At 41.3% G+C, this 24,180-nt stretch overlaps 2 long non-coding RNA genes across 3 annotated transcripts in view; one reads left to right on the top strand and one right to left on the bottom strand.

Moving 5' to 3' along the window:
• LOC126471887 (uncharacterized) overlaps positions 1-22,427 on the top strand; it is a 392,155-nt gene extending 369,728 nt beyond the window's left edge. Inside the window, exon 3 of the long non-coding RNA XR_007586365.1 lies at positions 19,274-22,427. This is a non-coding gene — a long non-coding RNA (uncharacterized LOC126471887). The remainder of the gene's footprint in view (positions 1-19,273) is intronic.
• Positions 19,311-24,180, bottom strand: part of LOC126471898 (uncharacterized) — a 449,404-nt gene continuing 444,534 nt past the window's right edge. The window contains exon 4 of one of the 2 annotated variants that reach the window (XR_007586366.1): positions 19,311-19,423. This is a non-coding gene — a long non-coding RNA (uncharacterized LOC126471898). The remainder of the gene's footprint in view (positions 19,424-24,180) is intronic. The other variant, XR_007586367.1, reaches the window with a different exon arrangement.

Genomic DNA, 24,180 nt, shown 5'->3' with positions numbered 1-24,180 from the left:
ACTGTGGCAGTCGCTTCCCGTATTCTCTCCCGGAGCTCTGCTGCATCACGTGGTAGAGGCGGTACATACACCAGATCTTTAATGTGTCCCCACAGAAAAAAGTCACACGGAGTGAGATCTGGTGATCGGGGGGCCATTTCATGAAACAGCTTCCCTCCGCACTTGGATTCGCCATATTTGCGACTAGCACTGACGCTCGGAAAAATTACCAAACTGCGTTGTGGTGGTATACACAAAAAACTTTCAGGGTTTCTCTTCAAAATGACATATGTGTGATATCTGAACAATATTTGGTTCTTGTGCAATAAATAACTGAAAGTGTTCGCGGACTTTATGTTCACCCTAGTATCAACGATTTTTTTAAATGGTTGTGCTGCTTCTGAACTGTTGAAATACATAAAATGGAATATATAATTCTTTGTTTTAAATTGTTTATACAAAGTTGGTCGTAATTACTAAGGAGTATGCTCGTTCATTTACTACAATAAATGCCCCGTTGTCTTCAAATGTTTCGTACGGCTGCTCGCGGACATTACTGGGGTATACAGACAGTTCGTTCTCGCAAACGATTCCGTGTCACGTGAGGCCTCTCAGTGCGGCTATCGCCGGCGTTTGAGGTGTCAGTAGTGCCCAGTATTTCAGTGAACGGGCGAAAAATTTTCTTTTTGCATCAGTGAACTCGTAATGATAATTAAAATCGTGTACTTTCCTCTGGCACATACCGTCTTTTAAATGAGTAAATCTCTGCTAATATATATATATATATATATATATATATATATATATATATATATATGTGTGTGTGTGTGTGTGTGTGTAGAATTTTACGACTGCCACTGTTGCCAAAGCTTTCGCTGTTAGTGCTAAGTAGCGGTGATATAAGTGTATGCCGTCCTATGTAAGGTTTGCCGTCTAATGGCTATTGGAATGGCTGTGAGAAACTAGGATAACTAGTATTTAAAAAAATGTATTCGTATACTATGATTTCAAACACAGTCTCTGTTGTTGCTTGAATTACGGCTTAATGTACCACAGATCAGCATCAAGAGATGTATTATAAATTCAGTGCATGAGAACTAATTAAAACTACGTCTAATTCATAATTATTTATTGGACTTCCTATTTCTAATGTACCCTAGTATCAGTAGAATCGAATGCGTACGTCTAGGGCAATCACAGATAAGTAGGTCCAGTTGATCGCACAGTCCATCACTGGTTCCCTGCCGTTCAAAAATTCCTAAACTAAATTACCTAATAATATCCTGTGCATAATAGCCTAATAATCACCTGTCCAGTTTTGATCCTACTTGTAAATGTAATACTACAACGATAGTTCATTTTTGTATCCTTACGTTGCGGCAAAAAAAAAAAAAAAAATACTGATCATCTATTACATATCACGTCAGGAGAGTGGTACAAAAAACGTGTAACCTTAGAGCAGCTTGGCACGGCAACTTCGTCCTCCATATCTTCAACGCAATGCTTCCTCGATGTGATGCAACCTAACAATATCTCTCAGACGACTAACAATTTGCAGAACTTTATATTGTTACTTCATTTACTTTTTTAGTGTATGCATGGAGTGTCAGGACGGAGAAACACACTCTGTTTACGCAAAGCCCTGGCACAGCTCAACAGATTTCTCTCGAACGTGAACATTGTTCAGTATTGTTATTCGTGGCAATATCTGTTTCTCTGCTGTTTATTAGTTCTTAAAAGTTCCAGCCTACCATCTGGAATGGTAATATAGGTCATACAACTCATATTTTCTTTATAATGAAAAGTAGGTCTGTTTACGAAAATTACGAAAAGGAATTCCTAATGCTTCGACAACACTGCAAAAATCCAATAATAAAGCAAACAAAGAAAGAAAGAAGATAATTTCTGTCACTGTGAAACCACTATTAACCCCATAACTAATACTTAACTGCCGGCCGCTGTGGCCGAGCGGTTCTAGGTTCTTCAGTCCGGAACCGCGCTGCTGCTACGGTCGCAGGTTCGAATGCTTCCTCGGGCATGGATGTGTGTGATGTCCGTAGGTTAGTTAGTTCTATGTTCTAAGGGACTGATGAGCTCAGATGTTAAGTCCCATAGAGCTCAGAGCCATTTGAATCATTTTAAAACTTATATACTATTATTACTGTTGGTTGTACAGATTATGTTCATTTATTAGGGTACATCTAGGCTGTAGGAGTCCATGGTCAGCGTGTCCTCGCTGACATTCGGGTCCATGTTTCACTGAACTTCTTAGAATCCACACTTCCGTAACCAGAGCGATGGAAAGCTTCAAACCCGATTGATTCCGTGGTCACTAACCTCAGTGCCTTCTGTCCGCCTGTACGGAATGTTGTCTTGCTTGGATGGTAGCATGCTGACCTATGGCTCAGCACCTCATCCCAGGAAAAACCGAGCGAGGTGGCGCAGTGGTTAGACACTGGACTCGCATTCGGGAGGACGACGGATCAATCCCGCATCCTGCCATCCTGATTTAGGTTTTCCGTGATTTCCCTAAATCGCTCCAGGCAAATGCCGGGATGGTTCCTTTGAAAGGGCACGGCCGACTTCCTTCCCCGTCCTTTCTTAATCCGATGAGACCAGTGACCTCGCTGTTTGGTCTCTTCCCCCCCAAACAATCCAACCCCACCTCATCCCTGGTCTTACTGGATACTGAGGATGCGATATCGCCCAAGAGGCGCCATGTCATGCTTCTCAGTCATCTTTGTTTGGCGATAGCATTACGGTCAATATCTAACGTAAATGCTCGAAAAACATAATACAGACTTGCAATAAGCATATCTTGTGAAATTGGAAATTTGTGGTAAGAGCCTATGGGACCAAAATGCTGAAGCTTACACACTACTTAATCTAACTTAAACTAACTTACCCTAAGGACAACACACACACCCGTGCCCGAGGGAGACGGTGGAGGGGGAGGGGGGGGTGGGAGCCGCACGAACCGTGACAAGACGCCTTAGACCGCACGGCTACCCCGCACGCCCAAAACCTTGTGAATGACACTTTCTGATAGCGTGCATTTGATTTTTAATAGCGATAGCGAAAAAGGGATCTAACTAATATTTAATTAGTTTCAAAATAAGCCCGTTTCCTGACTCAAGCCATGACCGTACGATCCTGCGCGGCTTTCTCCTGCAAAAGATCGCTTGTAGAAGTGACAGGGGATGGTCTCGTGTTGGACCGCAGGCACCACGCCAGACGCGGGAAAGGCGATAGCGTCCGCTCGGATACTGTTTTGTTTGCAGCCGCCGTGCAAGCGCTTTGCAGATCAAGCCGGAAGCGGTACTCAGCGTATTGTGCGTCGCTGGTGAAGGTGGGGGGGGGGGGGGGGGCTTGCCGCAAAGCGAACGCCCAACGCCCGCGATAATCGCCGGAAAACGTGCCTCTGCGCTCCACTCGCCAGCGCAAACAACGGACGTGGTGACACCACTGCGGAGACTCCCGCCCGACCCCCGGTCGCCAGTCGAGGAACGCTGCCCCCTCGCTCACCAAACACACAATACACCACGGCCTGCCTACCTGAGATTCCGGCGCGGAAAACAAATGGTATGAAGCGCGACACAATTGGCACACTGTTAAAAGGCGTTTACGCGGGAACCATTCGTCCAATGGATCACCGACGTTGCTCATCTTCCACACGCGCTTACAAGGGGAGGCCCCCTAGGTTGGATCGATATTTTGAAACTATATACAAGGTGGTGTAGGCTAGGATGTCAGGTATCACATCAGGCAGTCGTTTATCAAAATTGGCCCCAGTTTACGGGTAATCGCCAAAAAAGATTTCCCAGTGACCTCTCTTAAACATAGTGGAGTGGTTATGTAATGTAATGGTTAGAATGCATCTCTAATGTGCATCGGTTTGAGGGTTCGAAACTCGTCAGGTACTTATAATTTTCGTTGAAATTCCATTGAAATGACTTTGATAATTATTTTAATTCTCTTAACTGGTTTCAATGTATTCTTTTATGTTTCTAATTCTTTGGCTCTGAGCACTATGGGACTTAACATCTGAGGTCATCAGTCCCCTAGAACTTAGAACTGCTTAAACCTAACTAACCTAAGGACATCACACACATCCATGCCCGAGGCAGGATTCGAACCTGCGACCGCAGCGGTTTCGCGGTTCCGGACTGAAGCGCCTAGAACCGCTCGGCCACCCCGGCCGGCTTCTAATCCTTTGCTGCGTCATTTTGATCATCATGTTGACTTTTATATTTGTTATAATTTTTTCTTCCTATCATTCTTATCTCATCTGGAATCTTTCTGCATGTAATTTTATTTATTTTTATTTATCTATCACAATATTTAAATATTGAAAATACCAATATACGGTTAAAGAAAAGAAAAGACGAAACAATCTATTTATATCTATGGTGTCAAAAATGTATTTTTCGTTATAAAATGTACTTCTTTGTGCAGTAATCGTCATACAAACATTAAAAACTTAAATTCTTGTTGGGCAATGGACAAGACAACGCAGATGAAGATTTAAACGAAAGAAGGGATTATAAATAAAACTAAATTCAAGCAAAATGAGAAATATAAATAACGAATCCAACAACATGGACGAAAATATAAAATGATTAAAAACGGAGGAACTTAAATCGAATTTTATGAATAAAAATAATTAAAACCACGAAGATTCCACATTTAAAAAGGGTAGGACGAAAAATTAGAGCAAATGAGAATGTTAATATGATCATGAAAAAGATTAAAAATAAAAGAATTTCATTTAAAGCACTTAATTGAATGAATATAATAAATTAAAATAATTTCGAAAAGATTTCAAAATAAAAATTGAAAACACCCATCAGGACTTGGACCCAACCCTTCTGTTCGTCAGAAACGTATCTTGAGCACTATCCTACACCACTGCTTTGTAAAATAATATTTGTAATACAAAGTATTACGCGAAATCCTTTTTCGGCTATTATTCGCAAACCAGGTCCCACTTTCTGAATGGTCACAGGATGTGATATCTGGAACCCGAAACACGTAACCTTATAGACTGTTTCACAAGGTCGATCCCTCCCATAGTGACCTTTCGCTGTTAGATGCAGCAAGAGCTGCTCCAGTTCGATGCACTTCTTAAGCGTTTTTGAGATATGAAGGTTCAAAGTTATAGTAGCCTGTTGAGTGTGGTACAAGAATGCCAACCATCAAACAACGCTGTTCGTGTAACTGGCTGTCTGCGGTACTGATGATGATGATGATGTTTGGCTTTTGGGGCGCTCAACTGCGAGGTCATCAGCGCCCGTACAAAGTCCCAATTTTTTCAGTGTCCATTTTTTTTCACAGTCCAATCCAGCCACTGTCACAAATGATGAGGATGATGATGAAAGGATGAGAAGAACACAAAAACCTAGTCCTCGGGCAGAGAAAATCTCCAATCCGGCCGGGAATCGAACCGGGGACCCCATGATCCCGAGGTTTTGCGGTACTGCATTTGTAATCTTGCTGCAAAACAAATAGTTACAACGAGGCATGTGTCTTGGGAAGAGAATAATGTTAATGATAATAGTAATGATAATCAAAGTGATATATTGGTGTCAGGCATAATACAGAATCATGACATTCATGCACATATGAAAGACTAACGATTTTTCGTCGTCATTGGAGATCGACAGCATTTATGGTGGTATCTGTGAAGTTATTCTTTTTCGTGGCCTTACCCCGTGTGTTCATGGAATTTTAATCTGGATTTGGCAATGTTGCTCTTCCTGTTGTCACTCTTCCCCTGTGGGAAGGAATTTCCTTACCCCATCTATATGCGTCTAGTGTCTCCATGAGCGAGAACGTTTTCGAAATATTTTCTAATCGAGTAACTGGGCAAGAACATAGGTAGCAGTCCAGTACTCATCTACCTGGATGTGACAAAAACTTGAAAACCACATCGAGTCTAGCCTGCACAGCCGCCTTCATAGTTAATCCGCCAGGTGGATTCAACCAGGGGCCGGCGCGTCTCCCCGAATCCCGGATGCGGAGCGTTAACGCGGGCCGTTATCCGGCCGGGTAAGGGGATTATCTACCTTAAAAACTTGAGAAACGTGTTACATGGTTGCACGAAGCACACTTTATCAATGCCACTTGCTGACAGTACATTTGATTTTTAATAATGATAGAGGAAAACACGCCACATTAACGTTTAAAAAGAATGGCAGTTCATAAATAATTTTTGACGATAACCATGCGTATTTCAACACAAACATGAATGCCGGTGGAGTAGCGGGGAGTCAAAAGTAATGCGACTTGATAAAGTAATCCGTATACCTCGTAAGATTGACACAACTTCGTTCACATCGGCGGTAGCATTATCACCGTAAACGGTGCTCGTCTTGATTGGATTGATCATACAAAATGGTATTCTTCGTTGTGGCGATGCAAGTGATTGGTGGAAGACTAGAAAAGTGATTAGTGTCGTACGCACTAAAAGCAAATGCATTATAGCCTACCGCCATAGCTTGTTGTGCGAACACCGCAGATAAATTACTGGCTGCAAGGAATCTGGGAGAAGTCCGAAACTATTATAATACTGCTGTCAGATCATTAATATACGACGTGAACAGCAAGATTCCCAACAATCTTGACTGGGGCAAACCCGATGTTATTTGTACATTTGTCAATGACAGTCCATCCAATACGAGGTGCTGCGTCCCCCTTAGGAAGAAATCGTAAGAACATCAAAACTGATTCAGTATTTGCAGATTTCGAGGAAAATTTTCACACTGTTGCTCGCAAGAGACTTCTAATCGAATTACGTGCCTATCGCTTCAGTTGTGCGACTGGAACCGTGATTTCCTCTCAGAAAGGTCACAGTGCGTAATAACCGACGGAAAATCATCGAGTGAAATAGAAACGATATCCGCCGTTCCCTAATAAAATGTTTAAGACCGTCTGCTGTTCCCAGTCTACATCAATGATTTAGGAGATAATCTGACCAGCCCATTTAGATAATTTGCTGATAATGCTGACGTTTACTGTCTAATAAAGTCGTCAGAAGATTAAAACCAATTGCGAAATGTCTCAGATACGGGATGTGAATGGTGCCAAAAGTGGCAATTTTGTCTCAATAATGAAATGTAGTCGGCTGCTGTGGCCGAGCGGTTCTAGACGCTTCAGTCCGCAACCGCGTTGCTGCTACGGTCGCAGTTTCGAATCCTGCCTCGGGCATGGACGTGTGTGATGTCCTTAGGTTAGTTAGGTTTAAGTAGTTCTAAGTCTAGGGGCTGATAACCTCAGATGTTAAGTCCCATAGTGCTCAGAGCCATTTGAACCAATGAAACGTATGAACTCATCCTCATGAGTCCAAAAAGAAGTCCGTTCAATTTCGATTACACGCCAAGTCACACAAATTTAAGGGCTATCAAGTGTTCAAACGTGTGTGACTTCCTAAGGGACCAAACTACTTAGGTCATCGCTCCCTAGACTTACACGCTACTTAAACTAACTTATGCTAAGAACAACACAGACACCCATGTCCGAGGGAGGACTCGAACCTCCGGCAGGAGTTAAGGGCTATCAATTCGACTAAATGCCTACTAATTACAATTACGATCAACTTAAGTTGGAACCATCACATAGATAATGTTGTGGGGAAGGCTACCCAAAGCTTAAGTTTTATTGGCAGAACACTTAGAAGATGCAACAGATATACTAAAGAAAGCCGGCCGCGGTGGCCGTGCGGTTCTAGGCGCTCCAGTCCGGAGCCGCGCTGCTGCTATGGTCGCAGGTTCGAATCCTGCCTCGGGCATGGGTGTGTGTGATGTCCTTAGGTTAGTTAGGTTTAAGTAGTTCCAAGTTCTTGGCGACTGATGACCACAGCAGTTGAGTCCCATAGTGCTCAGAGCCATTTGAACCATTTGAACTAAAGAAACTACGCTTGTTCATTCTCTGCTAGAGTATTGCTATGATGTATGGAATCTTTATCGGATAAGACTGACAGAGGATATCAAAATAGCTCAAAAAGGGCAGCTCGTTTAGTATTATGGCGAAATAGCCGAGGGAGTGTCTCAGATATGATAAGCAAGTTGGGATGACAATCATTGAAGCAAAAGTGTTTTTCGTTGCGACGATATTTTTTCCATAAATTTCAATTACCAACTTTCTCATCTGCGTGTGAAAATATTTTACTGTCGTCAACTTACATACAGAGAAAGGATCATCACAATAAAATAATAGAAATCAGAGCTCGTACAGAAAGATTTAAGTGTTCATTTTTCCCACGCGCTGTCAGAGAGTGGAATGGTAGAGAAATAGTCTGAAAGTGGTTCGAAGAACTCTCTGCCAGGAACTTAAGTGTGCACTGCAGAGTATTCATGCAGATACAGATGTAGATTTAGATGTAGATCCAGTCACAAACGTCGCTTGATAGGCCACACGATCGATAATTAGCGTACATGCGGTACTGTATAGATAATCTCAGCAATCACCATCTCCATGACGACCTGATGACGTAAGCCAGCCATTCAGATACCTTCTTTAAGTGGAAGCCTTCTCAGTTCCAAATCAGACATAGTCTCCAATACGATAATGGAGGCTGTCGTCGAAAACTTGGGATTTTATCCAGATTTGGCACAGCAAGTTAACCGAGAACCTTTTACCCATCACGAAAGACTTTGTGGCCATATTCATGTACGGCTCATGTTCTACTCATACGTCACCGGTGGCTAGCCCTACGAGCAAAGGAGCAGAGTTAAATCGTCCATAAAGGAGAGCTTAGGGCGAGATGAACAGCACTGCGAAGGCGGCTGGAAGGGCTTCCCGCGCAGAGCAGGCACGGCACCAGTCGGCTTCGGCACAGCTGGTGTGGGAGTCGGACAGAACTATGTTAATGGCGCACGTGCGCCCTGTTTACGACGGCCTGTCCGCCCGGATAGCTGGCGTCTCGCACCGAACTGTTTTACTGCGGGACGCGTCGCGAATACCGCTCGCGACACTCTCGGCCGGGAACACCACGTGTGGGAAGCTGGCTTTGCACGCGAATCGCAGCCAGGAGAGCTTCATCTCCATTAGTTCTTGCGATTTCCATTAGCGCGCTTGTAATTGTTTCCTCGAGCTGCTGTTGTAGTCTTCAGTCCGAAGACTGGTTCGATGCAGCTCTGACGCCTGTGCAAGTCTCTCCTTACTTGGGTTGCTACTGCAACCAACATCCATTTTAACACTTTTTACGTCCTCCCCACTTCCTAGCGTTATCAAACTGTTCATTCCTTCATGCCTCAACCGATACCTTTCTAGTCAATCTCGATTACACGTTTCTTTTCTCCAGAATTGATTGAGCATCTCGTCATTCGTTATTCGATCGACCTATCTGACCTTCAGTATTCTTCTCGAGCACCACATTTTAAAATCTTTTGTTCTCTTCTTGTCTGAAAAGTTTATCATCCACGTTTCGCTTCCGTAACTGCTATATTCAAGATAAATAAATTCAATAATTCCTAACATTTAAATTTATTTTATTTATTTACTCGTATGGCTAGGGCCCCCGCGTCAGGCAGACCGTTCGCCGGGTGCCGGTCTTTCAATTTGACGCCACTTCGGCGACCGACAGTCGACGAGGATGTTAGGATGATGATGAGCACAGCACAACACCCAGTCCCTGGCAGAGAAAATTCCCCGACCCACCTGGGAATCGAACCCGGGCCCAGAGGACTGACAATCCGTCATGCTGACTATTCAGCTACCGGGGGCGGACAACATTTAAATTAATGTCCGATGACAAAAAGAATCCCTTTTATACACTGTGTACGTATATCATCGTCGCTGATTTTACTGCTCAAATGGGAAAACTCATCTACTACTTTAACTGTTTCATTTCCTTGTCAAATTCCCGCATCACCTAATTTGATTCGACTACATTCCATTACGCTTATTCTTCTTCGTTGATATTCATCTTATAACCTCACTTCAAGATACTATCCATGCCACTCAACTGATCTAATTCCTTTGTCACCTCTACCACTATTACAATTTAATCGACTAGTTTTAAAATTTTTATTTTTACCTCCTGAACTTTTTTTCCTTTCAATATTTCTCTGTGATTTCCTTTGCTGCTTGCTCAACGTATAGATAGAATAACAAGAGTGATATGTCACAAGGATTCAGCTAAATCGCTATTATACTGGGTGGTTATAATTAAAGTGCCGCTACCCAAGGAAGTCCAGTGTTGCTGTAATTATCTTATGGCAGCAAAACTAGGTAGATATGTTAATGAGGAATCGATTTACACTGGAAAAAGTTTAGTTCCGATTTTCGCCAACATGTGCCGTTAACCGCATGCCGGATGGAATAGAAAGACAGGTTCGCCCTTGTACCGTCTACCGTGTATTATGCCAGAATCCTGAAGTCGTAATTTTATTTTTGGATCACGTGTGTGAGGCGGGAGGATAGGAGACTGGATCGCAGCGGGCAGAGCGCCCTCGTTTCAAAGGCGTCATTTGCCCGTCATTCGAGAGAGCAAACGGCCGCCCTTCGGCTGTCAGCGCAGCTGCGAGTGAGCTACGCTTGCATATTCCGGCGCTGCGCTGCGAGCAGTGTGTAAAAGCAGCGTCGATACCAACTTCTTCTCCAGCTGTACGGTCATCGCAATTGAGCGCGCGCGCCCCGCGGCAGTTTCTGAACGCCTCTCCGCGCCGCCCCCACCGCCCGCCCCCCCCCTGGCGGCGGCGTCCCGGGTGCAGCGGGCCCGCAGCGAGTCCCGGCCGGGACCGGAGCCCGCCTGGGCCCGAGATAAGCGAATTAGGCCGCCAGCCCGCGGCTGATTCATCTGCAGCGCCCACCCGCCGCTCCGTAGCTGCTGCTGCTGCATCGATTTTTCCGTCCGAGGGGCACTTTGAAGTGCTCGGGGCTAGTTGGCCGGAGTTATGTGTACCGAGAGCCGGGAGGGGCGGCAGCCAGGAGGGGGCAATTGGGCGGGGTTCAACTCTTTCTCTTCCCCTCACTCCTTTCCCCTCCCTGCCCCCCCTCCTCCAACCGTCGTCGCTGGCATTACTCTCGCTCTTGCCCAGCCAAAGGAACATCCTCTATGTTAAGATGAAAGAGGAAAACGGAAGGCTCGCCCCCCCCCCCCCCCCTCTATCTGCCCGCCTCTCTCTTTCCCCTCCTCCCGACGTTTTCTGCCCCTTCCGCCCTCGCCCCTCCACACCTCTTCCCCTCATCAACTTCTCTTACTGTCCTGTCGCGCAAGCCATGCGACTTTTTTTTGAGAGAGAATTAACGTAGCACGAAGCAGCATACAGCGCTCGTCTCTAAGACGCTTCTTATTCATCTGCATCTGAGAACGCGCGTCGATCGGAACGGCAACGACCAGCAAATCGTTATGAGGACGAGTAAATGCATCCTTTCATCACAGAAGAAATCTCCTGCAATGAAAGAGAAAGGGCATTTCCAAGGCCGTATCCAAATGTCTGATATACCGGGTGATCAAAAAGTCAGTACAAATTTGAAAACTGAATAAATCACGGAATAATGTAGATAGAGAGGTACAAATTCACACACATGCTTGGAATGACATGAGGTTTTATTAGAACCAAAAAAAAATACAAAAGTTCAAAAAATGTCCGACAGATGGCGCTACATCGGATCAGAATAGCAATAATTAGCATAACAAAGTGACAAAACAAAGATAATGTTCTTTACAGAAAATGCTCAATATGTCCTCCATCATTCCTCAACAATAGCTGTAGTCGAGGAATAATGTTGTGAACAGCACTGTAAAGCATGTCCGGAGTTATGGTGAGGCATTGGCGTCGGATGTTGTCTTTCAGCATCCCTAGAGATGTCGGTCGATCACGATACACTTGCGACTTCAGGAACCCCAAAGCCAATAATCGCACGGACGGGACCTGGGAGGCCAAGCATGACGAAAGTGGAGGCTGAGCACACGATCATCACCAAACGACGCGCGCGAGAGATCTTTCACGCGTCTAGCAATATGGGGTGGAGCGCCATCCTGCATAAACATCGTATGTTCCAGGAGGTGTTTATCAGCCAGGCTGGGGATGATGCGATCCTGTAACATATCGGCGTACCTCTCACCCGTCACAGTAGCAGTCCAGCGCCATCTGTCGAACATTTTGTGAACTTTTTTTTTTGTTCTAATAAAACCCCATGTCATTCCAAGCATGTGTGTCAATTTTTACCTCTCTGTCTACATTATTCCGCGGTTTATTAAGTTTTCAAATTTATACTGACTTTTTGATCACCCGGTGCTGCCAACGCATTACAATTTACCCGCAATGAATAGGGAGAACTGTTCCTGGAATAGTTGGTGCAGTAATGGTAGTAAGATGAGTGCTGAAGATTAAGTGGATAGATCGGATTACTGGTGAAGAAGTAGAAAATCAAACTGGGCAGTAAAGGAGTTTACGTCATTACGGCCGAATAGGCCTCTGAAATCCCAACGGTACCGACCGATCGCCGTGTCATTCTCAGGCGATAGGATGGAGGGGTGCGTGGTCGGCAGACCGCCCTTCCGGCCATTATCAGTTTTGTAAAGTAACTCCATCCTGGGGTCAGGAGTATGGGACAGTAGCTCGTCGATCAAATGTAATAACACTGTACCAACAGGCGCCAATTTGATTGTTTTATTTGGCTACCAGTTTCGACGTTCCAGTCACGTCATCTTCAGACCTGTCGCATGAGTGACACCAAGAACCACTCGTGTATGTACACGACAAGGCACCAATAATCGTATCTGGTTCTCTAGATCAGGGGTCTCCGAACTTTTTAGTCCACAGGCCACATTGACTCCTCTACGAAGTCATAAGGGCCAAGATCTTCCTAGTGGGATTAAAGTACGCTAGCACTCCACGATCACCGTAATATAAGGCTAAAGGAAAGATGAAATCACAAAAATCTAAGGTTGTTGGAATAGCTAGTGCTGAAACGAACTACGATTTTTATTTAATCACATAATTTTGATTGGTGGACGTACTTGACCGAAAATCTGGTGTGTTTTATTCTGGCGAATTTCACCGACAAAAAAGTATGTCACTGCACATTCTTCACGAAAGCGTCCTGCAAAGTTAACGAAATCTCAAAATCATTGTTAGCAACACCATTACTGCAAGACGTAACAGAGGTAGAGTATGTGAACGCCTTGTTATTTCAAGCGGTGCAACAATAAGTTTAGTTATGTAGTCTTGTAGCGAGTAGTAGAGCCAATGTCGCGGTGTATTGGTCGCGATAAGCCTCGAAACTCAATTGCTGGCTGTATAGGTACCACCTCAAATATTTGGCGGGCCGGATACCGCGGATGTCCGGCCAGCTAACGCGGGCCGGTTTGCCGGCCCTCGCGGGCCGGTTTCGGCCCGCGGGCCGTAGTTTGGAGACCCATGACCTAGATCTCCGAACTTTATAAACCTGTGTGATCGTCACATCGACACACAAGTGACAGCAAGTTGCACCAGTCGTACTTTGTGTCATTCTTGCGACAGGCCTGAAGGTTAGCAACCGGAACCGCTGCTTCACAGTCAAGTAGCTCTTCAACTGCCCTCGCAAGGGCTGAGTGTACGTCGCTTGGCAACAGCCCTCGGCAGACCCGGGCGGTCACCCATCCACGTCCTAGCCGAAACCGACAACGCTTAATTTCTATCATCTGACGGGAACTGGTTTTATAATTTGTCACCTTACGTTTTTTAACTAAGAAATTGATTTTTAGTTCATTATTTTTGTTTGGGTAATCTTATTATTATCAACAACCTTATTTCGTCAAGTGCAAGTGCTAGTTTATTTAGTTCTCCTGTTATTTATCTGTTGTTAATTTAACTTATTAGCAATGCCGTGAATTCAGTGGATTCTGAATAGCTCACAAAATTTCAGAGAATTTCCAGAAGTGGCTGCTCTGTCCTTGAAGATCTCGTCGATTAGCTCCAACTCCACTAAATATTGTAGTACGATCGTCTGAAACTCCGCATTGCATTTACTCCCACACACAGAGTCTTCGGAGCCTGCACTGGTACAGTTATAGTACTGAAATGACTCACGGATGTCGTACTGGGTAAATATGAGTAGACTCCACAAAATACCAATGGCTTATTAATTCTCCCGATGAAGTGACGGTGCTTGCAGACTCGCCGGGAAATATTCAGAAATCGAATATCCAATGGCACATTGATGTGCACATTCAGATCCGTCACTTGCGGATGAGTAAAAAATGCTCTATGTACCTTAAACTTTTGCTGCTCTGTTTTCTTGAAAACATTACACTGCTTTAAACAGAAATATCACTAACCAGATACTGTCCCGAAAAACTGTCATTGAATGACTACAGGCAGTAATGGCATAGTGCAAACTGCTGCTAATCAATACACACGACCGTACTCGTTGAGTCATCGAACCACATTGTTGCGTGCTCGTGTGTTCATTTCGAGATTTGCTCTCCAAAGGAAAGTGCTACTACGGCTACAGGACATCTACCTCGCTCTCGCAGTCTGAAAAACTTTTCGTTGTCAGTTCAACAAAGCCCGTTAAACAAATAAATCAGATCTTACATCCACAGTTCCCGTTTTGTGGGGAAGTCCCTAAACTGTAGGGAATGTCAATTCTGTTGGGGATTTTGTGCGATTGGCGCTATACGGGGAATATGTAGGGATTTTAACTATTTACTAGTTATTAATATCACGTAGTTGATACATCGACAATTTGATGATTGGTGCGTTTGTTGCTGGTGTTGTTCTAATGATTTTCAAGACTTTAAGCTCGGAATGAGTTTCATAGATAAGATTTCAAGCAATAAAATATAAAAAGGTAGATAAATACTCTTTCATACATAGATATTACGTAAGCGAGGCTGAACAAAGCAATAGCTGAGCGCACGCGAGAAAAAGCTGTTGAGTGCACGCTTAGAGCGAAGCATCACGCTATATAAAAAACATTTTTGTGGCCTCTCGAATTACTTGAATTTCTGCTTTTCGTGTAAATACATAAATTTATGGAGAATAAAAGCCTATTATGAGAGTGAAATAATGTAATCAGTAATTAATTCAAGACGACTACCAGAAAAAAACTCAAATATCCTATTATGTGGGGAATTTGCAGGGAATCGGGAAGTTTTCCTTTCCAAATATGGGGAATTTCTCCCAAATTTTTTGGGTAAATTGGTATATTGACATTGGTAACGCTGCTTACATCTCTCTCTGTAAAACTTCAACCTTCATTAAGTTCTCCTAACAAAAGGACTGACATAAACACACACCATGTTACACTATACACTGCAGCAAGGTCGCTCGAAAAATTTATATCTTAATTCACCTACAAGAACGGATCGATTGATAGGCCGCACCCTAAGGCATCAAGAAATTGTCATTTTGGCAATGAAGCGAAACGTGGAGCATAAAAACTGTAGAAGGAGGTCAAGGCTTGACTACAGACTACCTGCTGAGTGTAGCGAGCAGGTTCAAATGTACGTGCGTTGCAGTAGTTACCGAGAGATGAAGAGGCTTGCACAAGATAGAGTGGCATGGAGAGCTGCTTCAGACCACTTCTCCTAGTGAAGATAATAACAAAGTGTAGTTGGCGCAGTAATAAAAGGCGGAAAAAAGGAAGCAATAATTAGGGTAAGACGTACACATATTTATTAGAGTGTATCCGCAACCATCCCTTTAAAATACAAGTAAAAACACGATGTTACCAGTAACTGGTGACTTCTTATGACTGCTTTGTGCTTTTATACATGTTTTAGCTAATATACGCGTCACCTGTGGGGAATACATAGCAGACTCAAAAACAAGCAAAAAGTTTCAGTACACATACGATCAAGTATTTTTTTTTAAATTTTATTAGTTACAATCACTTCGTTGTTACATGTTTGCTTCGTTCCTGTGTTTTTGTTTCCAGGTTTCCAGCTTGGTTCTACAGGTATCTTTTATCGTTAGAAATGTTTTTTTTTTTAATTTTCGTGACTGTTAAGTATACGTATCTTAGTTGCCACAGTGCTAATAAAGAAACAAATCCTTATGGTATTGAGAACAAAATCTGTAGTGGAAGATTACGCTACAGTTCTTATTGGACTGGTGTTTAGTGTGTACTGAACATTCTGTATCCACCATGTATCGAATCGGCTATTTCCGAAATGGACACCAACGAACAAACGTGCGTTAGCGACCTCAGCTGGAGAGCGACGTCTTGCGTCTGACTTCCGGCAACGGGCGTGACGCCTACTCGACCACATTCTTATTGCGCTAGTGTGTGGTGTATATTTTCGGCTGAAATGTATCGTAATCAGTCCAAGACGGACAAGTAACTGATGTATTGATTTGGACATTGGAATGCATCTGAAACCACATGTTTGCGTACTCAAAGATTTCCTAATAGACGTATACCAAACAATAAGACCTTTCCAACAACATATGAACACGTCTTGTGGAGAAAAGGCTCTATTGAAAAAAAAGTAATTTCGTTGTGGAAGACTAGAACACCTGATTTAGAAGGTCGAGTAATTCGTTATAGTGAGAGCAATGCCGCAGTGATAACACTGGTTCCCGCCAGATCACCGAAGTTATGCGCTGTCGGGTTGGGCTAGCAATTGGATGGGTAACCGCCCTGTCTGCGGAAAACTATTGGCCAGCGGGCTGCACTGCGCCCTCGTGAGGCAAACTGAGGAGCCACTTGATCGGGAAGTAGCGGCTCCGGTCTCATAAACTGGCATACGGCCGGGAGAGCGGTGTGCTGACCACATGCCTCTCCATATCCGCATCCAGTGACGCCTGTGCGCTGAGGCAGATACGGCGGCCGGTCGGGGCCGTTGGACCTTCATGGTCTGTTCGGACGGAGTTTAGTTTAGCGAACAACAGAGCCAGCAACACCAGAGAAACAGCATAAACGGTGAATGTTAGGCACGTGACAGTACAGAAAGTGTCAAGAGTCAACTGTTTCATCCACACCATGTTCGGAGGGTGTAAGGTCTTATTAAAAAAATGTTTTCAGTTCAGCAAAGCTTTTTGTGCTTTGCCACTAGTGATGTGCCATTGAGAAAGAGCATCCAATTAACCTGTCTCCAGTGATACTAGTGCTAAACTTCTGTTGATGTCTTGTTTCCAAAACAATACTCGTCCGCTCACACATGAGTGTTGTGAAAATTCTGCACTGTTCCTGGTAAACTTCACTTCATCAGTGAATATTATAGTAGACAGAAAGTGTCGGGTTTTACGTGATTTCCCTAAATCGCTTCAGGGAAATACCGGGGTGGTTGCTTTGAAAAGGGTACGGCCGACTTCCTTCCCCATCCTTCCCTAATCCGATGGGACCGATGACCTCGCTGTTTTGTCCCCTCCTCCAAATCAACTATCCAACCTCGTTTGGAAGCTGATCTGTCCCATTCGTTCACAGTAATTGCTGTTGACAACATTAACACCGACTGTACGCTTTGCCCTCAAGTTTGTATTCAGTACTGTCTCGAGTTTGTTTTCCTACTTGCGTTAGTTGTATCTCAACAGCGGTACACAGCAGTTATCGATATCTTTACTGGCGAAAAGTTGGCCAAAGTGCACCTCGTGTATAGGTTCAATGAATGGATTGGAAGAGCGATACAATAACGGTATTATGAGCTGTTTCCCCAGTGACCTTTAATCACCTTCACCTTTATGAAGATAATCACGGAAAGAAACTGGGTGAACAAGCCGAATGAATCATAACTGCCCTACTTAAATTAGACGAGCCAGCAGAGACCACTGCTCCGTTATACCAAAATACTCAGAAAATATTTCTGACCAAAATCTGAAATTCTGTCGGTTGAGTTCGGGCTCGCCCTGAAGACAACACTCTTTCGGCCACTGTTGCAAGTGGACGTTACTTTGGCCTATAATGCAACGTAACGACGCGGTCAAATACCAGGTATTTTTTTCCAGTAAATTGCATTGCGCTGTGACGGAAGGAAAGGAAGGAAGAAAATAATCTATCGTCCCGTCGACGACGGGATTATCCGCACACGACCTCGGGTTGGAGAAGAATGCGAAAGGAAATCGACCGTTTCCTTTATAAGCCACTAACCCGTCATTTGTCTTACGCTCATAAGGGAAACCAAGAAAAACCTGAATGTGAAAGGCCGGATGAAACTCCTTCCCTCTCGAATGCTAGTTGAGTGCCATCGCGACACCTCGCTCGATGCGTTTTAAGTCTTTATGAGTGGTATTACTGAGATGGAGGTGAAGGACGTGCCCACTGTTTGCTTGGAAGGATACGACGAACTAAATCTTCTTCCTGTGTTACCAGTAGAGTATGATCGTAAAATGGGCTACGAACATCGCGAGTATCGTGACGGAAGATCCAACAGTCTATGATCAAGCAATCAGGCACACCAGGAAATAACTGTATTGGAAAAGTAACTGAAAGGGACAGACCTGCCTGTATAAGGGAGCCTTTGGACAATCGCATCCATTTCGTTGAAGTCATGCTAAAGTATCTGACTCCACATAATACAGGAAAAATGTAATGTACATTGTTCTGGTCGGTGCAGCAGACGCGAGAGAATAAACGTAAAACAAATGATGTTGCGGGGGCCAAGATCAAGGGTTAATAGCGGTACATTGGCCAAAGGTACTTATATTCACGCTGAATTGCAGACGGCAAACGCGCTTGCAATGATCGGTCGCAGCATCTGGCGAAGAGAACTACATTAGCTGCTGAAATATTGAGCAGAAAACGAAATTTGTTTTGACAGCATATTAACTGAAAAAATATTATCTGTGTTAGAACTAAAAAAATGAAAGTGCAGATCCTAGAGGAGTATAGAGACTAGTTCTTCTTCTTACTGATAAAATGAACTTATATCCTGACTAGGGAAATATCTGTTTATTACTTAATGTTTGGTCGATCAGATGTAATCGTTTGTTTAAATCTTCAGAATTTTTATTTTTGTTCTCGCTAGAATATAACGTCCTGCACATTCCTGTCCGTAATTTTTAATTGTGTTCAGTATCTAAGAGAACACAGGGAAAACTCTTCCCTACATTTATAGAGCTCAGTGAATTGCTAAGGTTAGTTTAAACATTACAAATATATCTGTGTATGTTTCATGCTATGTGGAAGCTCTCATCAGGAGCAACAGAAAATTCTAGTTATTAACAGACTGTAAACTTCTCATATTGCTCTTACGTCACTTGATCTTCTCATGCTGCTTAAGCCAAATTTCTTTGATATGATTTCCAACCCATCTTGTCAAAACGCTCATCCTCTAACGTCACCGCTTCTGCTGGAGAGGTGAATCGTCAAATGTTACCAAAGCGTGACATTATATAACGAACATGTGCTTGATTCTTTTTAGGTTGTCGTCGACCGAATGTTGCCAGCCAGTGAGTGCTCTGGAGCCGACGACTTGCTGAGTGATCACCACCATCGAGGCGTCGCGAGGTCTTGGGGACAGCCCATGCGTCTGGTCCGCCTGCCCTCTGTCGGTCGTGTGGGGCGACATATCCTGGAAGAAGATGGAGAGTGGATATTGGTAGTGAGCATTATGAACTTGCTATTTTCGTGATCATTCAAATTTTAATATGTAATATGTTACCCAGGAGGAAAAGTGAAAACATGGTTGTGTAAGGAGTAAGAGACTAAAGATAAAAAATATAACCGAACTGTACCAGACTAGTGGCAAGATGTAGTAAGGTGCTGTGCAGTTTCCACCATGTTAAGGGCGCCACAAATGACTTTTTTGATGTAGCAGTAATAAGTAAATATTGTGCTGTGTATGAAGTAAAGTGCTAATAATCCAAAGATCTCATAATGATGGTAGAAATTAGGTCTCCAGATCTACAAATTTGGCGCAGGTGTGTCGATGTGAATGCAACCAACGTGTGACTTCTGCTGTCATGTCTGAAATGAAAACAAAATGCTTCTAATCTCTGGGATGCGCACTACATTCAGTTTCTTCAGCATATTCAGTGGAAAAATATCCTTAATAGACACTTTCAACGTCATCTTGGAGTTCATGGAAGGAGCAGTACATGCTGTAATTTCAGTGCACACACACACACACACACACACACACACACACACACACACACACACACATACCCACAGAGGAAAAAGTTAAATGTGTTTGTATAGCCACCTTGTAAACTTCCTATAGAGTCAGGCATTTTTATGCAGTTTTAAAACAATATGATATTGTGAAATAGTTTGGAATAAATGTTTATTGGAGAGCCTGAACTACGCCTGTTTATTTTTCCCATAAAAAGAAAATTTTGTCATATTAAATAATGATATTTTTAAAATTTGGAACAGGATAAAAATATGGAACATCATTCTTATTTCTAACTTGTTATGGTGGTAATAGTTCCAACTGGAAATTCAATCGAAAAATAAGTGTCAAACACTTTTTAGTTTGGACACATTATTGTTCATATCTATTTGCTACTCTGTATGTTAATATGTGATTGTTTACTTTGGAGAAACTATGATGTGAACTCATGTATATAATTTATTGTTGTCACCTGCTATTATTATTCTAGATTGTTGAGAGTATTTCTGTTGTTACTACAGCTGTCCTATATACATTAATATGGCTATACTGTCATCGTTATTAACTGAGAACAGAAACTGGTGCTGTAAATGGACCTATGAAACAATTATATTGTCTCATCTGTTTAGGAGCTTTATGTTTGACATCTCAACACACTGCAAAGACTTGATACAGTAAACCAAGAGAGAGACTACATAGAGGGCAGGTGTCAATGTGTTTTACTTGTTCCAGAATCAGAAATTAATAAATAACTTTTTATTAATTTTTATAGCCAGCCAGCCTGCAGTTGTAAATTATTTAGTACTGAACAGCTCCTATAAAGCAAATAAAGTAATTTTAGTGATCTGCAAGAGCAGAAAAAGATAATGAACCTCTCTGCAAAGGGGTATTCATCACATGTGTTGGATTAATACTAAGATTTAAAGGCACATTTCGAAATATTCTTTTCTGTACTCAAAATTCTCCCATGACTTACATAGCAAATTGGTAATGACTGCCCATTGAGTTTCCTTTTGATGTTCACTTGTGAGAAAGTAAAACAAAAATGATTGTGTTTTGTAGTCTACTTCATCAAAATTCCTCCACATATGTACACTAATTTAAATATGACTTACTCCAAGTTGATATACATTTACTGTTTTTCAATATATAGATCATCTACATCAATATAAAACTGTGTGAGCATGTAAAACAGTTTTACTATCAACTACATAAAGAAGTACGTTTACTTGATGTTAGATGTAATGATGTTAAATTAGGTGTAGAAAACACATAGTTTTGATGACATATAATGAATTCATAAATATATTTCCCACAAATTCAATATAAATAGATCGTATTTGGCCATATTTAGCAGTCACTTTATATATTGGTGTATACAACACTCTTTAATATGAAATTTCTATTGATGTCAATGTTTAAAGAAGAAATTTAGCTTCAGTGTTTTATAATAAAATTATATTCTATATATAATTATGTAATTAGTATTATATCGCCGAAAATCTTCTATTTTAGTAACAACACAGTTACTAATAAACTTCTGTGTGTGTATAATATTTCCCTAAATTATTCACACAGGCTTTGAATGGCACATTTAATGGAAGAAGATGGTTATCTATCTGAATCAAATATAAATTAATAATTGAATCTTCAGAGATATGTATATAAACAATTATGTTTTCTAGATGTTTTAATTGAGGGGAAATAAAATGTGAATGCTTTTATGAAAAATGTAATGAGAGGCTATAACCATAATAGCTATTATGATCAAATCAAAGAAGTTTCTAAAGCATTGAGTACCATTCTCTTTCTGTTCACAAGACTTCAATTCTTCTATTGCGTCCATTTGCTGTAAAGATATTATCAGAATATTTTTTATAATGTACACAGCATGCCAATCATGGTCCTTATACTTTTTTAAAAGAATTGATTTTTGTACTGTTGTACTTTAGAAAGGCAAACTTTTGAAAAATATTATAGTTTCTTGAAGCCAATAGCTATAAGAATTTAAAAGTATTCACAAAGTAATGATGAAGACGACCTTCCATTAAAAACAAAAATTGTCAATGACACATCAGAACACCCATCCGAATTAATTATTATAATGTACTTATTAATGTTATATGTCAATGGTATATGTGGTAGTGTGAAATATTAATATGTACACTGATGCAGTGTGTAAAAGGCTAAGTTGTATGTAAATGCTTCAAATTTGTGCATGTAGTATTACATACCTAATTCAAAATATATAGTGTTGTTGTCTGATTCAAAATCAACTTTATGTTGAAAAGTCTTAGTTGGGAATGAATGTTTGTTTTAACACAGATTGCTTGGAGGACTTGTGATATCCTATTCCCTCCTATTTATGTGCTATGACCTCCTACATATTTTGTAACTGCTATTACAATTGTAATATTAATGAAACTAGTAGCTATTAATTAAAATATTTTCAAATATATTATTTAGCTTCTTTTATTAATAATCGATTTTATTTTACACTACCCCATTACTGTGACCTGCCATACCAGTACAAAATACTTAAATGACAAATCTGTAAGAATTTGATATAAAATACTTTGTAATGAATACTTGAATAATAGAGATGTAAACTAAGTGATAATTATCTTTATAATTCTCATACTCTTCACCAAATAATACTAAGAGATACCATTACAGTAATTGAACCTCTCATAAATTACAATTCATAAAGTATACTCTCAGAGCATAGAGAGTTTTTGACGAATGAAACATAAAAGAGAATGAAAATATGATTGCTTTGAGCTTTTACATCTATTTTCCACCAAAGAAAGATATTTATCAATGTTAGTATTTATATCAAGCTGCGGACCCTTTGGAAACAAAATTACTATGATATTTGTTACATCATTTGGACACTTTACGAGGTACCGAGAAAATATGGAGTTGTATTTTAGTTATGAATAATAACCAAATAATAATCAGTAAGAAATACTGCTTAGCTTCTTAAAGTCCGATATCACTGTTTAAACAGTTCAAATTGTTAATGGTTTCTATTTCTAAATGCTATTTTCAGTAGTATAACATGATGTGGGAAGTCATGTGCAAATGACATAAAACACTAAGTATAACAACAGAGTAACTACAACTGACTTAGCTTATTGTCCTGATGAATCAATTAACAAAATCCATATAGAAGAAGTTAGAAGTAGTTTTCAAAACAACTCTCACGAGAGATATGGTTAAGACTTATATCTGTCCAACTGTAGAAATGACAACTTTCTTTTACAGGAGACAAAAAATATCAGCAGAAAAAAGGAATGCTTAAATCGTTATACTTCAATGGTTTAGATATTTATAATGTTTGGGCTTTAATTTATGTTACACACAACACATTGTTAGAGCACTGTAACAGAAAGTTATGGGAAACTGATTGGTCAACATGTGTTGTTGGGGCTTCCCTTTTTCATGGGTTACTCATTCTTACTTTAGCAGCAAATGACATCCAGAACCCTTACAAAAGAGTAAAATCATATGGATCATGTGGATCCTTCACCAAGAGCCATATATTATCTCACTTTTGTTGCAGCATATGTATTATGCAGCACAAGAACTTAAGGTATACTATTGGCAACAGAGTGAGCCCAAAAACACTGTGAGTATTGTTGCCTAATACATACAAGATTACAACAGTAATTAAGAAATGAAGAGATTTTTTAATGATGCAAATAATAGCAGTCACTATCATAGTTGATCCAGTCACAAAGTTAGGCAGAGAAGTGTCATACATTCATGCACAATAAATAAATAAAAGTATACTAAAGAATTTTTGTGTTCATGGCACGTGAGATTTATAATTTAAACATCTTAGCAGCAAAACTAGGTCCAGCACACATTTTAAACTAGAAATACTTCAATATTTGCCATTTAAAAAATGAAACTAGGCCCATACTTTCCACTGAGCAGAAAGAGTAGCAAACAGAACCGTTACCAGTTTTTGAAAGGTACTTTATACTCTTTACATTGTGAAACCAAAAAAATCATCAAATATTTACACAACAAGCAAAGCAATGAGAGTGTTGTCTAATAGTATATATAATAACATTTTGACTGTATTTTTGTCTTAATTTTAAATTTGACCATCAATAACCGTTGTGTGCAAGTATCTAAAAACTCAGGGAGAACAATGAGTGAGTTATGTACAGAGTAAAGTACTAAAAACAGCTTGGTGTAAGTAG

Source organism: Schistocerca serialis, chromosome 1 (genome assembly GCF_023864345.2).
Source record: "Schistocerca serialis cubense isolate TAMUIC-IGC-003099 chromosome 1, iqSchSeri2.2, whole genome shotgun sequence".
NCBI lineage: Eukaryota > Metazoa > Arthropoda > Insecta > Orthoptera > Acrididae > Schistocerca > Schistocerca serialis.
Note: the sequence above shows the minus strand (reverse complement) of the source record. Positions and strands in the feature narration are given on the sequence as shown.